Source organism: Bubalus kerabau, chromosome 4 (genome assembly GCF_029407905.1).
Source record: "Bubalus kerabau isolate K-KA32 ecotype Philippines breed swamp buffalo chromosome 4, PCC_UOA_SB_1v2, whole genome shotgun sequence".
Classification (NCBI taxonomy): domain Eukaryota; kingdom Metazoa; phylum Chordata; class Mammalia; order Artiodactyla; family Bovidae; genus Bubalus; species Bubalus kerabau.
This window is the reverse complement of record NC_073627.1, coordinates 4,919,902-4,936,113: the sequence shown is the minus strand read 5'-3', so window position 1 is coordinate 4,936,113 and position 16,212 is coordinate 4,919,902.

The window sequence follows — 16,212 nt, the reverse complement described above, 5'->3', positions numbered from 1 at the left end:
TCACTTTTTTTCCATCTGCCTCCATTAAACCAAAGTTAACAGATATGTATGCAGACTTACACATATTCACTTAAATTGATTCATTATCATCCCATATGTCATAAAAGCTTCCCTAATGGGTCAGAGGTAGAGAATCAGCCTGCAATGCAGGAGACATGGGTTTGATCCCTGGGTCTGGAAGATCCCCTGGAGTAGGAAGTGGCAACTCTCTCCAGTATTCTGTCCTGTCCTATGGACAGAGGATCCTTGTGGGCTATAGCCTGTAGGGCCACAAAGAGTCATACGTGAACACACATCATTTAAATTACCCCCTTACATGGAGTTATGCTATTGGATAGTAATGTACTGGTTATTTAAGCACCAGCTCTCTGAAGAAAATATATTCATGTTTATAAATACGTATGTTGATTATAATTCTTATTCATATAAAGGAGGTACAGCATACAATTTGCAAATACTTATAAAATATGAAATACCCTTCATCGTAAATTCCACATAACTAATTGACTCTTGAAAAACATTTCACTAAGTTCTCTTTTGCAGTTGGCAAAGGAGTATAATTCCAATAGGAACACTGGTCGATATTTTAATTTTTATTAAGGAATAAGTTGAAAGAAGATATATGTTGGAAGCTCACTTCTTAGTCAATAATGTGATTACTTCATGGGCTCAGAAGATGGTTTTTTGAGAAGAACATATCCTTGGTACATATTTGTTGGCTACTCACAAAGGAATAACTAAAGGTGTGATATATTTTTACATTTGATATGCATTATTAACCTTTCTTTCATTACTTTTAAGTCTATACAATCACAAAACTGATGTGTAGTATTTTTAGATTTCCATGGTGTTCAAGGTCCTACCATGGCTAACTCAGCTAAAAATGTGATATCGCTGAACACAGAGTCAGAGATAGGTGTGTAGCCATCAGCCACTGGACAGCACTTCCACCATATGAACATGCTGTTGTTCAGTGGCTAAATCATGTCTGATGCTTTGCGACCCCATGGACTGTAGCCCACCAGATTCCTCTGTCCATGGGATTTTCCAGGGAATACTGCAGTGGGTTGTCATTTCCTTCTCCAGGGGATCTTCCCAACCCAGGGATCAAACCTATGTCTCCTGCTTTGGTGGATTGATTCTTTACCACTGAGCCACCAGGGAAACTCCTATATGGATACGAGAGATATAGATAACCTCAAGGATATAGACAAAGGAGAAACATGGCCAAGTAGTAAGGAAGTGGTGACCTTATTCACTTTTGTTTTTGATAGAACTTATTTAATTGTAAGTTTGTAGAATTTGACTTTTAATAGCAGCTATGTTTAACAAGGGCTTCCCTGATAGCTCCATTGGTAAAGAATAAAGAATCTGCCTGCAATGCGGGAGACCCTGGTTCAATTCCTGGGTCAGGAAGATCCCCTGGAGAAGGGATAGGCTACCCACTCCAGTATTCTTGGGCTTCCCTTGTGGCTCAGCTGTTAAAGAATCTGCCTGTAATGTGGGACACCTGGGTTGGGAAGATCCCCGGGAGAAAGGAAATAACAACCCACTCCAGTATTCCCTGGAAAATCCCATGGCCTGGAGAATTCCATGGACTGTATGGTTAATGGGGTCGCAAAGAGCTGGACACGACTGAGTGACTTTCAATTTCATGTGCAACAACCGACTTATGGGACTCACACGGATTGAGCAGTTGGTCCCCACGAGCGGGTGTCGCTGGCTCCTGCACGTGACTGCGCGCTTTTCTCTTCCTTGTGAGTCTGGAATTTTTCAGCGTTCCAAAAGCATGACTTAAATGTACTAGTGCTAGGGATTCAGATGTACGGTCCTGTTCTCACGGAGTTTACATCTTCTTGAAAAAGCAAATACACAGAGGAGTGATTTAGAGCCATTTTCCAAGTGTGTACTTCTAAAAATTCTAATTATTTTTTTATTTATATTGGGGAATAGTTAATTTACAATGTCGTGTTAGTGTAGAGCAAAGTGGTTCAGATATACATATACATGACTACAAGGAGATTGAACCAGTCAATCCCAAAGGAAATCAACCCTGGATATTCACTGGAAGGACTGATGCTGAAGCTGAAGCTCCAGTACTTTGGCCACCTGATGTGAAGAACTGACTCATTGGAAAAGACCCTGATGCTGGGAAAGATTGAAGGCAGGAGGAGAAGGGGACGACAGAGGATGAGATGGTTGGATGGCATCACTGACTCGAGGGACGTGAGTTTGACCAAACTCAGGGAGATAGTGAAGGACAGGGAAACCTGGAGTGCTGCAGTGCATGGGGTCGCAGAGTCAGACCCCATGACTGAACAAGAAAATTCTTTTTCCATGTAGGTTATTACAGAATACTGAGTAGAGGTCCCTGTGCTATATAGTAGGTCCTTGTTGATTATCTACCTCATATGCATCTGTTAATTCCAAACTCCCTTCCCCTTTGGTAACCATAAATTTGTTTTCTTTATGAGTCTGTTTCTGTTTTGTAAATAAGTTCATTTGTATCATCTTTTTAGATTCAACATGTAAATGGTATCTTCTGTCTGATTTACTTCACTTAGTGTGATCATCTCTAGGTCCACCCATGTTACTGCAAATGACATGATTTCATTCTTTTTTATGGGCAATGATTTTTTTGAATTACAGATAGAAAAACCCTGTTTGATGTGTTTATTTATCCCACTATTTTCCAGTCATGTTGTAGGCTTGGCTTTTTCTCTTTGGTCTCCAGGCTTCTGGCTAAAAATTTATTCTCTCAAAGGAGAACTTTGGGTAAGGCCCTGGAGCTAACAACCATGAGGCACTGTCTTTAAGTTGGCCTTTGAAGTCTGACTATTCCAAGCAGGGCACCGTCCCATTTAGAGGAGGGGTCCTCTGAACACCTTGTGATTTGTTTTTAAACTGCACTAACCCCCTTCCTTTTTATCCTCAGAACGTATCCGGAAGACTTGCACCCTCTTCCATGGGCAAGTGCAAATTCTGGATCCCAACCGGAAATAAACATAGGGAGAAAAATTACACACACAAAAAATTACTTCCCCTTCATTTAGAATAGAACAGGGATCATGTTGAGAGGGCTTCGTCATTTTGTGGATCCCCTTCGAATCAGGGACTTTCCAAGACACAGTGGCACCTCCGCTTGTGTAAGGAGCCGAGCACTCTGGTCATTTTGCTCAGGGATGAAGGCACATACACTCATGCGCACACTCACACATGCCGAGAGACAGGCTCTCATCACACAGGAGAAGAGGCGTTTCATCCAAAAGAGGGGGCAGTGAGTCCTCTGTCATCATTGGTAATAACTCCTGAAATGGCTTGGAAAACTTTCATTACGCCAGGGCTTTATTTTCAGCCCCTGTTATCTTTTGAAGTCCTGGAGGGAGGGGGAGGGGGTCACCCTGCCGCCCGGGGCTTTTTCTAAAGAGCCTTTGTCTCTCGGCCCAGGTATTAAGTTGGTGGCGCAATCTTCCTAGGTATATTCGGTTCGTTTTTCTGCCCCCCCCCCCCCCCCCCCACGCCCCCAGCAACACCGTGCCAGGGCTGAATGTGAGCCTGTGTTCTCTGGGTCCACCGTCCCGGGTCCCACACGGGGGACTGGAAGAGAATGGGCCACAGGAATGCACCCAGAACAGAGCCAAATTGTTCAAGCCGCAGAAGAAAGAAAAAACGGATGGGGGTGGGGGTGGGGGGGGGTTGTTGGCTGGAAGAAGAAGAAAAGCTTTTCTTGTCGGTTCCATTTCTGCGGAGATATTGGAGGATAACACAGCTATTTGGGGGGGGGCACACCAGGGGAGCAAAAAAAGAAAAAAAAAACCCCGAGAGAGCCGAGGTTTATCGGCACAGTGGCCCTTACAGAAAGGTGACATTTGAGAGAACAATTGCTAGGTTGTTTGGGCACATTTGCTGTATGAATGAAGCTTAAGAAACGCTGTCTTTGGATCGCTGCGAATAGTCATCTTCATCATTGCTGTGAGCTCTCTCTCTCTCTTTCTCAGTTCCCTTATGAAATAAGGGCACACAGGTAATAAACAAAGCACTATAAAAGATCAGATCGAGGTATTCTGTGGGCTCATTCAATGTCGGGAGCGGGCGTTCGGCACACCGACGCTGGGGCTTGCGGCTCGGACCTGAGGAGGAGAAGCAGGCCTAGGCGGGACCCCCGGCTCCCTCTCCACGACCAGGCTGCATTCATCGGGGTCGTGTCCTGGGTCAGCTAGACCGAGGGACAGGGCAGAGCATGGCCGAGTTAGATCCCCTTGGATTTTGCTCCTTCTGAGTCTGGACGTTGAACCTAATGTTTTTGGTCAATCCTCTTGGCAGATCTAGGTGAGTAGCTGCCTGGGTTGAAGCGCTGTGTCAGCCGCACGGGACTTGTTTTCCCTCTCCTCAGACAGACCATTAGGTGGTGATTCTTATTTCTATTCCTTTGGCCACGGTCTAGATACTGGTGGTGACCGCAGCCTCACAGCAGCGCCCTGTCTGGCTGGCTGTTATGGGAGAGGCAGGCCAAACCCTGCGAAGGAATTGCCTTGATGTGTATGAACGAGCGGGGTGGGCTCGTTGGATTTGGGGAGATAATGAGCAATGGCTGTGTGCACGTAACAGGGTTCTCCTCCTGGCAAGGAAGCTTTCTTGCCTTGGGTCCCTGCTGGGCCTCTGCCTCCTACCATCGCCTCGTCTGTAACCCTCCCTTGCTCTGAATTTACAAGATTCACCAGAAGTGAACAAGGGAGCCCTCGGCCCTGTCTGGTTTCAAAGAGACGTAGCTCAGGCACGCGTGAGCAGCAGGCACCAGCTGTGGATCTGGTTTCTGCCCGTGAGTGGTACTCAGGGAGCATCCTTTCTGGAAAGTCCACCCACATGCAGATGCTGGTGCCCTGGGCCCCTGTAGACCGGACCTTCCGGTGGACAAACAGCTCCGTGCCTCATCGGAGCCGGGCTGTGCTTTGCTCTGCTGTTTGTTCTCCTTCTCCTGGGCCATCCTCACCGTTCCTGGGAACCTGATCTAGTAATAAAGCAGAATGAAATGATACCAGTTCTGCGGAGTATCAGGTTTGGATGAGTTTGTGCCTGTGTTTGTGGGTGGACAGGCCCCACTGAATGTGATGGACATGCTTCGGATACTCCCTTTACGAGGCCTCGAAAATGCCCATCCTGCTTATGGTCAGTGTAATAACTGAGGTGCTTGGTTCTAGGCATCCTAAGGAGAAAATTGTTTTAGCAGCTGTATCTTCCCATCTGTCTTGTCGTCAGTGAATAATTCTCAAGAGTAGTGTGTATACATTCTATACGATTAGGCTCTTTTATGTTTATGCCTTTAGCCTCAGGATTTTAGGTACTTTCCAAATGACCCGTTTATTATTATTAATTATTTTTAACCTCCATTTTGCGAAGCCAATTCAGCTAGAATTTCAGTTGCATTCCAATTTTACAAAAAAGGCTTTCTGGAGTTTAACTAAAACATTAGACTTCCCATATGGGAAAGACTCTGTGTGTGTGTGTGTGTGTGTGTGTGTGTTAGCACACACTACGAAAGTTACGAAGTTACATGCGAACAGTGGTATACTGCTTGTTCTGTCCGGATGTGTGCATGTAGATAACATGCAATATAAAATAATCATTGTGACTTGGTCGTTTACATCCAGACTCTATTTCTTTCAACAGAAGCTTGTCTGATAGCCTGCAGCATGAGAAATGAGGCTGAAGCCTGTAAAGACGTGGATTCGTAGGAACGGGGTTATAGTTAACACTTTGTAAATGTATTTCATAGACATGTGCAAAGTTAACATCCGTAGGTTTCCTCAGCAATGAACCATAGATGCTTGAGAGCTCTCTCAATTTGCCATCACATAGAAAATGTCCTTTTTTTTTTGCTCCGCATTGAGAGTTTCTTTCCCAGGCCTGTGTTTTCCAGACAGTAATGATTCCTCTGGAAACAAGAGGATTTTTAACATGGCTGCTCTAAGAGAAACCTGCCTAATATGGTAGGGAATCAGTAACATTTGAAGAATAAAGGAATGATTGAATTGTTTCCTGAACTGTAGGTAATGGTCACCTCTATATTTATTTACACACGGAGGCACTCTTTTGGGTAGAATATTCACAGAGTTATTGGACTAGCAGTCTGGACTCAACGGGCAAATTCTTTCAATGTCTCATTTATCAGTAACTTAAATGTAGTTAATCAGTCAATTGGCATTAGGTAATGCAGGAGACCACCTGCAATGCAGGAGATTCAGGTTCGATCACTGGGTCGGGAAGATCCCCTGGAGCAGGGTATGGCAACCCACTCCAGTATTCCTGTCTGGAAAATCCCATGGACAGAGGAACCTGATGGGCTACAGTCCATGCTGCTGCTGCTAAGTCGCTTCAGTCATATCTGACTCTGTGCAACCCCATAGGCAGCAGCCCACCGGGCTCCTCTGTCCCTGGGATTCTCCAGGCAAGAGTACTGGAGTGGGCTGCCATTTCCTTCTCCAGCTACAGTCCATGGGGTCGCATTAGGCGGACATGACTGAGCAATTAAACCACCGCCACGTACGTATCACAAATCTTTCTATCCTTCAAACTTTCTTTGTATGTCTCTCCTAATCATCTATGCAATCAATACATATTGAGGGGGATAAAATTAAAGGCTTCATTTTCTCTGTGATTACAGGTTTGAAATATGTCTGCAGTATAAGGATGCGGGTACCAAGTTTGGGAACAATTTAATTTCCCTCCTGAAACATATCCCTAACTCTTGAAAGGAGACTGGATGGGCCAGCAGAGTGATAGCACAGTGGTCAATGGTTGTTATTCACATAAGGTGCAAGGGGGAGTGGGATTTCCCGGTGGTCCAGTGGTTAAGACTTCACACTTCCACTGCAGGGGCCATGGGTTTGATCCCTGGTCAGGGAACTAAGATCCCACGTGCTGTAGCCAGTAGCCGAAAAAAAAAAAGTTGCAGGGGGAGATAGCACACTACTGACCACCAGCCACGAGCTGAGCTGTGATCTACAGCAGTGATGCAGTAAGCATATTGCCCAAATTGGGCAAATCAATTGCCAGCGACGTCTGGCTCCAGACATCTGCCTCTAACAGACTTACGGGGGCGTGGGGACCCAGGGCTCAGACACATGCATTGTTCACTGTTTACTTCCTCTGCTTATTAGCCTTGTGGGTGAGGGCAGCATTAAGCACTGGCCCAGTCGCCTTCTAGAACAACGTGGCAAAATGCAGAACACACTATCTTGTGTTTGGGGCTTTAAGAGCCTCTGAGGCGACCTGGCGCTGGGGAGAATTTGAGAGCAGAATGGCTTATAACCATCGCTCTTGGCTAATAATTGTGCTAATCTTTTTGAGGGAGGTTTTGTGTGCATGCATCTTCCCCCTTTCCTCAATCCCCGAGTCAGAGAACAATAGAGGAACTGTGCTTCTGCACTATTCCATGAGATAGGTCAGGGGACAGGGTGCAGAAGGTCTGCGGTGAATGACCCGCCAGGCGTTTGCCCGGAGCCATCTCGAAGGAACCTGAGACTCGGGCAATAGGCTTTGGCCAAACCAAAGGGAAAGAGTTCAGCAGCTGAGCCTTTTGAACAGCAGCTGTTTTGGGGGTCAGCAGATCCCATGCCCTTATGGGGAGACCTCAGAAGCAAGTGCAAGGCTTGCTGGAAGAGAGGAGAGGGTGTGTGTGTGTGTGTGTAAGGGGGGATGGCAAACATGCTTACCCTTAATGTCAAGTTGTCAGCTCTATGAGTTAAAATAATCTACAAGGCTAATTCTTCAACAAGGACATGCCCTCTGATGTAGCAAATGTTATTTAAATATTGTGATGAGAGTACTCCTAATAATTTAGAAAGTAAGTGCTAAGTAAATACTCATGCCTAGAGTTCAGAACAACAAGCCAAGGGTTATGAGACCCAAGGGCAGGTAAATCTCCCAGAACATCTTTCACAGTGTGCGGGAATGTCCCGTCTTCTCCCCGAAACTGGGCACATGGTCCCATCAAACATCTTGCATTTGCCACTTGTTTTGTGAATTTCCACAGGATGGCTGGGCATTGCGGAAGCAGGCTGCCCACGTATCAGCTGGGAGAAGCATGGAGGTTTGCTTTAAATTAATCTGTATTGGAGTATAGCTGCTTTACAACATTGAGTTACTTTCTGCTGTACAGCAAAATGAATCAACCATTTCTTGTTGTCACTATTTAGTTGCTAAGTTGTATCTGTTTGTGACTCCATGGACTGCAGCGTGCCAGGCTTCCCAGTTCTTCACAGCCGTACAAGTTCACATGACATGGTCTGCCCTGGTAGCTCAGACAGTAAAGAATCTGCCTGCATTGCAGGAGACCTGGGTTCGATCCCTGGCTTGGGATGAGCCCCTGGAAGAGGAAATGGCAACCCACTCCAGGACTCTTGCCTAGAGAATCCCATGGACAGAGGAGTCTGGTGGGCTTGGGCTACCTCCCCGCTCAGGTTACCACGGAATATTGGGTGGAGTTCCCTGCCCTGTACAGGATGTCCTCACTAGCTATCTATCTTACACATAGTGTCAACAGTGTGCATGGGTCAATCCCAAGTGCAGAGGATTTTAGTGCTCCTCTGCCTGTCTGCCCTGGGTTTCCCAGTTACCCACTTTCGGGGGTGTTTTCGTCTCTCCCCGCCTGCTCCCTGTTCAGCAGCTGCTGGGTTTAGGACCGAGGAAGCTGGCGTGGCTGGTGGGGAGAGGACGTTGCTAGTGTAACCTGGCAGGGCTGCACACTGCTGGCGCTGAAGCGCAGTGAAAACGAGAGGCGGTGGGGAAGTTTCCACGGCGGCGGCAGGACGAGGTAACCTAGCTGGTGGCTTCGACGCGGGATGCCTTTGGGGAGCTGCTTGATCTGAAATCAGACTGAGAGCCGGGCAAGGACACAGTTTCTCCTCTCTCAGACCCCGGGAGTTCTCCAGCCTACCTTTTCCGGCTCCCCACGAGCATTTCCAAATTGAAAAAAAAAAAGTGTGGAAAAATACAGTGAAAGCGACAGCACCTTCCCAGTTTCCGATGGTTCTGACTTTGCGATCAGCCCCCGGGAGCCAGCTTAGTGTGTCACCGTGAAGGATTGGCCGTCTCCCTGCCTCTCCTGCTGGGGGTCCTGGCTCCTGGCCCCCGGCCGGCTCGGTGACCGGCTAATCCTGTGTCCTCTCTCTCCCCAGCTTGCGACTCTGCCTGAAGGGCTTGGTTTCTTTTCCTGGAGTCAGGTTTGAATTCACTTCATTGTCACCTCCCAATTGATTTTTTTGCTAAGCAGTGGCTGAAACAGAAGGGTGATGGGTCAGGGCAGGAAGGGAGGACCCGAGTCAGCTCTCCTGTGGTCTGGAGTGCCCTGCAGAAGTCTGACGGTTTAGTACATTTCTCTGGCTTAAGGGTCAAAGCACAGAAAGGCTTGTTGTGGAACTGGGATGATACAGGGTCGAGGCTGCTGGGCAACAGGTGGAGAGAGACTCTCATGAGTGCGTCACGTCAGCAGAGTCGGTCTCTGGGGCATCCAGCCCCCTCTCTGGGCATTTTCTCTGTTTCCCGTCCCTCCTTGGGTACCATGTACCTTCATCACGTCACCTGGGTGCTCAGAGTCTCCTTGGGCAAAACCATGCATTCAGACCATTATCAAAGGCTTTCTTTCTCTTTGCATATTCCCAGTACCATTGTCCTTGAAGCCTTGTACTTTGGGGCCATCCGCTTCTTAATATGAAAAATTAATCCAAGTTAATTACTTCTTTGGGAGCTGATCTGCTGCATTATGGAATCTGATTTGCTGCTGCTGCTGCTGCTAAGTCACTTCAGTCGTGTCCGACTCTGTGCGACCCCATAGATGGCAGCCCACCAGGCTCCTCCGTCCCTGGGATTCTCCAGGCAAGAACACTGGAGTGGGTTGCCATTTCCTTCTCCAATGCGTGAAAGTGAAAAGTGAAAGTGAAGTCGCTCAGTCGTGTCTGACCCTCAGCAACCCCATGGACTGCAGCCTACCAGGCTCCTCCGTCCATGGGATTTTCCAGGCAAGAGTACTGGAATGGGGTGCCATTGCCTTCTCCGAATCTGATTTGATGGGTTACTAAAAAAAAAAAAAAAAAAAAGGGCAACTCAAAACTAATGCATCTTTTAGAAACAACTTGGATTAAAAATCCTGTTTTATTTTTGTAAAATGTCAATTGTAGTATTTTTAAATGGTAGTAAATTTATAATTTTTAATTTAAAATATTAAACTGTATATAAATATTGTGTAACAAGCTAAATGGGAAAAGATATGGAAAAGAATAGTACATGTATAATTGAATCACTTTGCTGTACACCTGAACCTCTCACAACATTGTTATCGACCATATTCCAATATAGAAAAAAAAGATTTTTAAAAAAAGTGCACACAGTGAAATCTTTCCCTCCAATAACTTGGATCCTTCTTAGTTACAGAGGTAGTGGAAACTATCAGTTTGGGGCCCACTGTTCCATGGGCATGGAAGCCATTAGATCGCACTGGCCAAGAAGTTTGTTGGATTTTTCCTATACATTGGATGGAGAAACCCGAATGAACTTTTTGGCCAGTCCAATGTGCTCTCTACCCTCTTTACATTTTTGTGTGTTTTATTTTAGAAACTTTAAACGGGGTTTGTGAAGCTATCACAGGGCCCCTCCATAGGCCACCACACATTTTCTCTTTTGTTAACTTCAAATTCCTGGAGCACGTTCATCACTGCTAAGGAAGCAACATCAACACATGGTTAATAACCAAAACCCACAGCTTGTCAGACTCGACTGGTTTCACCCCACTGTCCTCTCTGTTCCCGGATCTCACCCAGGATACCACCTCGTCTTTAACTGTTGTATCTCCTCAGCTTCCTCTCGCCTGTGATAGTTTCTCAGACTTACCTTCTTTTGATGACTTTGACAGCTTGGAAGAAGTCAAATATTTTATAGAATGTCCCTCATTTTGAGTTGGGTTAATATTTTTGTCATGGCTTGCCCGGGTTATGGAGAAGGCAATGGCAACCCACTCCAGTACTCTTGCCTAGAGAATCCCATGGATGGAGGAGCCTGGTAGGCTGCAGTCCATGGGGTCGCTAAGAGTCAGACACGACTGAGCAACTTCACTTTCCCTTTCCACTTTCATGCATTGGAGAAGGAAATGGCAACCCACTCCAGTGTTCTTGCCTGGAGAATCTCATGGATGGAGAAGCCTGGTAGGCTGCAGTCCATGGGGTCGCACAGAGTCGGACACGACTGAAGTGATTTGGCAGCAGCAGCCCGGGTTATAGGTTTTCGGGAGGACGACCAAAGAGATGAAGTCTGTTCTCATCATCATATCACAGGGATATACTATCCCCAAGACTGACCACTGATGGTGTGAATTTGCAGTGCTTGCCAGGTCTTGACCCTGTAAAATGACTCCTCTCCCTTCTGTACTATGACTCTTTGGAAGAATGGCACTGAATTCAACCCATACTACACGGGTACCTCCTTGAAGCCCCTCTAATTTTTAACACTATGGAATGATATTTTACAGGCTTTCTTGTGCCTTATCCTTTTTAAAAAACATATTTTAGAGAGTTCTATATCAGTATTGAAAGTGTCCACATTCTTTATTAATTTGCATTTATTCTATCAATGTATTAATAACATATCAGGTGGCTCAGGGGTAAAGAATTTGCCTGCAATACAGGAGATGCAGGAGACTTGAGTTCGACCCCTGGGTCAGGAAGATCCCCTGGAGTAGGAAACTCTAGCAACTCCAGTATTTTTGCTTGGAAAATCACATGGACAGAGGAGCCTGGCAAGCTACGGTCCATGGGGTCACAAAGAGTCAGACACAAAGACTGAACACCCACACACATTAATAGCATAACAGATTTAATTAATGCCCTTGTGATGGGCATTTAGGTCACTTTAATATTTTGGTCTCATAACAATGCTGGAATAAATAACCTGGTTCATGTTCAAATATTCCTGCAGGATAAAATCCTGAAAATTGAATCACTACTTAAAGAGAATGTGATTTGTAATTTTTCATGCTGTTGCCAAATTACCTTCCAAAGATAGTGAACCAATTTATGCTCTTCTGGGGGGAGCCTGGTGGGCTGCAATGTATGGGGTCGCAGAGTTGGACACAACTGAAGCGACTTAGCAGCAGCAGCAGCAGGAAGATATAATCAAAATGATTCACTGGAGGGAATTTCAAGTTGGTGGAGGAAATATTTTTAAGTTGGTGAAGCATTCAATGTTTCTGCAAATCTTAAATCATAGCAAAACAGGGGAATAAAATGTTTAGAAATCCAATTATTTCAATGCAACCTGGTCTGTGAGAAAATTTAATGAGTCTAGAGCTCAGCCTGGGGCTTCCTCCATGGTTAGCGGTAAAGAATCTGCCTGCAGTGCAGGAGATGCATGTTCAATTCCTGGGTTGGGAAGATTCCCTGGAAGAAAACTGCATTGACAGAGGAGCCTGGTGGGCTAGTCCCTAAGGTCACAAAGAGTCAGACACGACTGAAGCAACTGAGCACACACAAGCACACGATAATAATAATAGTGATAACAATAGCTAACATTCACTGAGTACTTTCCATGAGCCTAGAATAGAGTTAGTACTTTACCCGTACTGTTTCCTGGTAACAACTAAGGCAGGCAGCTATCATTTTTCACGTTTAGAAGGCAAGAACATCGAGGAAACGGCGGTTAAGTTACTTGCCTGAGATTGCATGGCTCATGATAAGCCATGCACACATACCCTAGTGATTATGCCTGTCAGTACCATGTTCTGTGGCAGAATAGTGCGTGGAATGGCAACATTAGGTTTTGCAGGAAGAACCTGGCAGAAACTGTCTCTGTCCTCGAGGGTTTTTATTCTGGTTGAGGCAGCAACACCTGGATGGCCGTAGGGTTGCTGCTAAAACACAGGACACCCAGTCACATTTGAGTTCCAGATAAACACCAGTCTTTCTAGTGTAATTATCTCTCAAATGTTGCATGAGACATATTTATAACAAAACCTATCCTTTGTTTATATAAAACTCAAATTTAGCTGGTTATATTTCCAATAAAAATGATTTAAAAAAATATAATTCTGTGCAAACATGTCAGGGGACATTATCCTAAAACACGTATTTGTTACTGATCCGAAATTCAAATTTAACTGGATATCTTGCATTTTTTATTTGCGAAATCTGGCAACTTTATATGTAAAGCACTTAGAAAATACTATGCTGACGCACCATATACTCTGCACTCTTCCTTATCCTCACCCCCAGATTCCCTTCTCCCCATCTCTGTGCTCTTTATCTACATTCTTCCTGTTAGAGTTCCTCTCCACCTCACAAACTCCATCCATGATCCACAGCCTTACGACACAGCAGTCAAGTTCTAGAGCTATGGCCCGGCGTATGCAATAGTCAATATGGAGGCAATTTTTTCTTTCTGCTTGGGGTGCCCAGCCCTGGGGAGTGTTCTGCAGCTCCTCAAGCCTCCACTCTCCTCCAGGAACACCCTTGTCTCTGCCTGACTGCTCTGTCCAACCCCCTACCCCATCCCAAGGTCCCCATCCGGCCCAGTGGCGCGCATGGCTTTGCATCTGTCAGGTCACTGCACGTTCATTAATATTCACCAAAGTGTGGGCTGGGGGCAAAGGCAACCCGGCAGCAAAGGCTCATTCTTTATCCTGTCTCTGAGATAGGCTTTCACGGGCATCGCGGCGAGCTGGTGGGGTGGGGTGGGCGGGTGCTCCCGGCCCACTGGTTAACAGTCACTGCCTGTGTATTCTCCAGGATGGGGGCGTTCCGCCGGCTATTTTAAGGCCAGACTGGTGAATGTTGGGTTCCCCTTCGTTTACCTAGGCTCTCAGTATTTTCCCTGGCATGCTCCGTAGTGGTCACAGAATGTGGGAAACCAGGCAAGGGAAAAAATTAACGCTCTGTGATGATGCCCCTGGTCGCTGCTGCTAAGTTCCATGGAAAAGGCAGGGGTTGGGGGAGCAGGGGGCACCCTATCTGTGTCTATGGGTGTCCCCGAAAGCTTTCAGCTATCTTGGCACCTACTCAACTCTAGATATGGTGGAAAAAGAAAACTGGCTGCAAACGCTGTCCGAGGACCGCCTGGCAGCCCAGTCTCCACCCTCTCCGCGGAGTGCCTTCACCCGCACTGAATGCCCCTTTATCGGCGAGCGATACTGAACTTTTCAAAAATACTGTGTAGGTCCTTGTGTCCCAGATGCCTGTGGCATGCAGGCTCTGCTTCCTTTCAAGGGTGTTGGCTGAAAAACCCACCCAGAAACCTGAGAAAAACTTCTCCACTTGGCATCTCGAGAGGCTGACACCAACCGCCTGTTTCTTAGCCCACTGGCCACAAGCTACCTAGTGGACAGTTATTATAAGGAAAGGAAGCAACTTCAGGACCGGGAATTCTGCCATGGGCAAAGCACAGTTATTTAAAAGCCCCACAGGGAGCATTCCCCTCCATCACTTAGATGCAAATGGTGAAGTTTTAGTTCATCACCTTCTATGGGCTGGAGACTGGCTCTGCAAGAACGTGCCTCTTGTCCTTCTGCAGGTTTGGCCCTCTTGGTTAGCACTGTTTCAATCGAGCCGATAGCGGAGGTTGAATCTGAGTGTAGGTCTGAAGCTGGTATGTGCCTGGGTCCAGCGTTTGTCCATGCTGTCTACGCACCAGCCGTGGGACCCATCACAGGGCGTGCACCGTGTCCTTCGAGTGTGACAGTGACGCCACGTGGTGGGCATCACTGGGCCAGATTCGCAGATGTCAGGTTAAGGGCCAGCTTGACAGATCAGCCTAGAATGCCCCTTGGGCTGCAGCTCTCCTTACACTGAATCTCAGGAAGAGAAGTAGGTTTCTCTCCAGTACTCGTCCACCCACTCGCATGCCTGTTTCACTCTTCCTGATCACACCTGAAGTTGAGAGGTCCACTAGAAGATTTTTCAGTCATTTATCACATATTTGTAACTGAGTTCTGTTCAGATGAGAGTGATGTATTCTCACTGCTCTTTCATCAAATATGGTCACGGAGGCCACACCCCAGAACTGGTGTCTTTCTGTCCCTACCTGGATGGGCTCTGTGGACTGGAGGACCACTTGTGTCTTTAACTGGTCAGAAAACAGAATGTTAAATGAGGCTCTGGTTGACTCACATTGGACTTCAGGATGTCACAAGCAACCTGCCTGCACGTGTGCGTGCTCAGTGGCTTCAGTCGTGTCCGACTCTTTACGGCCCCGTGGACTGTAGCCCACCAGGCTCCAGCCCACCTTCAGAATAGCCTTATGAGACATATACTATTATTGTCCCCATTTTCCAGATCAGAATGTTTAAGCTTAACGTAACTAGCAAATTGTTGTCACCTTTGAACTCAGATTTTTCCTTTTTTTAGGGCAAATATAGAGTTTTATCCATCATTTTTTTTGCAACCAAGCACTTCATCTTATATTAAGATTTAAATACCACTTACCGAGTTCTGGTGCTGTTGGACGCATATTTAACTATTAAATATTAATAAGTGTTAAGATATTTCTAGAACCAGAGTAAATGAGATCATTTTGGTGGTTAATAGTTACTGCCACAAAACACTCTGCCTTGTTTATTACAATGAAGGCTAAAAACTGGAGACATTATCCTACAGAAAGTTTGTAACAGCTTACATTCCTATGAATCACGGTTGTGTCTCACAGAGAATGAGACACAGATTTCTTGAGATCGATATGGTTCTATAATAACTGTAGAAAATTTAGGTTTGTTCAATAGCTGGAAATTTGTTATTTCAAATGTCAGCATGAAAGCTGTTCAGCTGAAGCTGGTCCCACCCCGATTCTGGGATGAGTCTGGCTCACAGCTGGTGACTGGGGTAGGGGAAGAAGATGTTATATAATGTCTACAAAAGTAACGGAAAGTTGACTTAAGTGCTACGATAACCAACGGTTAAGATAGAGAATGAGAATCTACAGCGATTTAAGAATATATTTTCTAAGCATCATATCCAGACTTCCCCTTACATCCTCTGTTCTTTATTCCTGAACCTGACAGTGGTGTGGCAGGGGATGTGGAGAAAACAGAGGTTCCACAGCCATGCTTAGAGAGAGGAAAATCAGACGTTTCTTTTCAATCATTTCTCTGTACCTAGCTTGGGTGTTCGGACTACTTTTTATTTCCTCTGCTCTTTTTTCTTTCCTCTTCTCCATTCGTTCAACCTTGGAAAAAGAAGT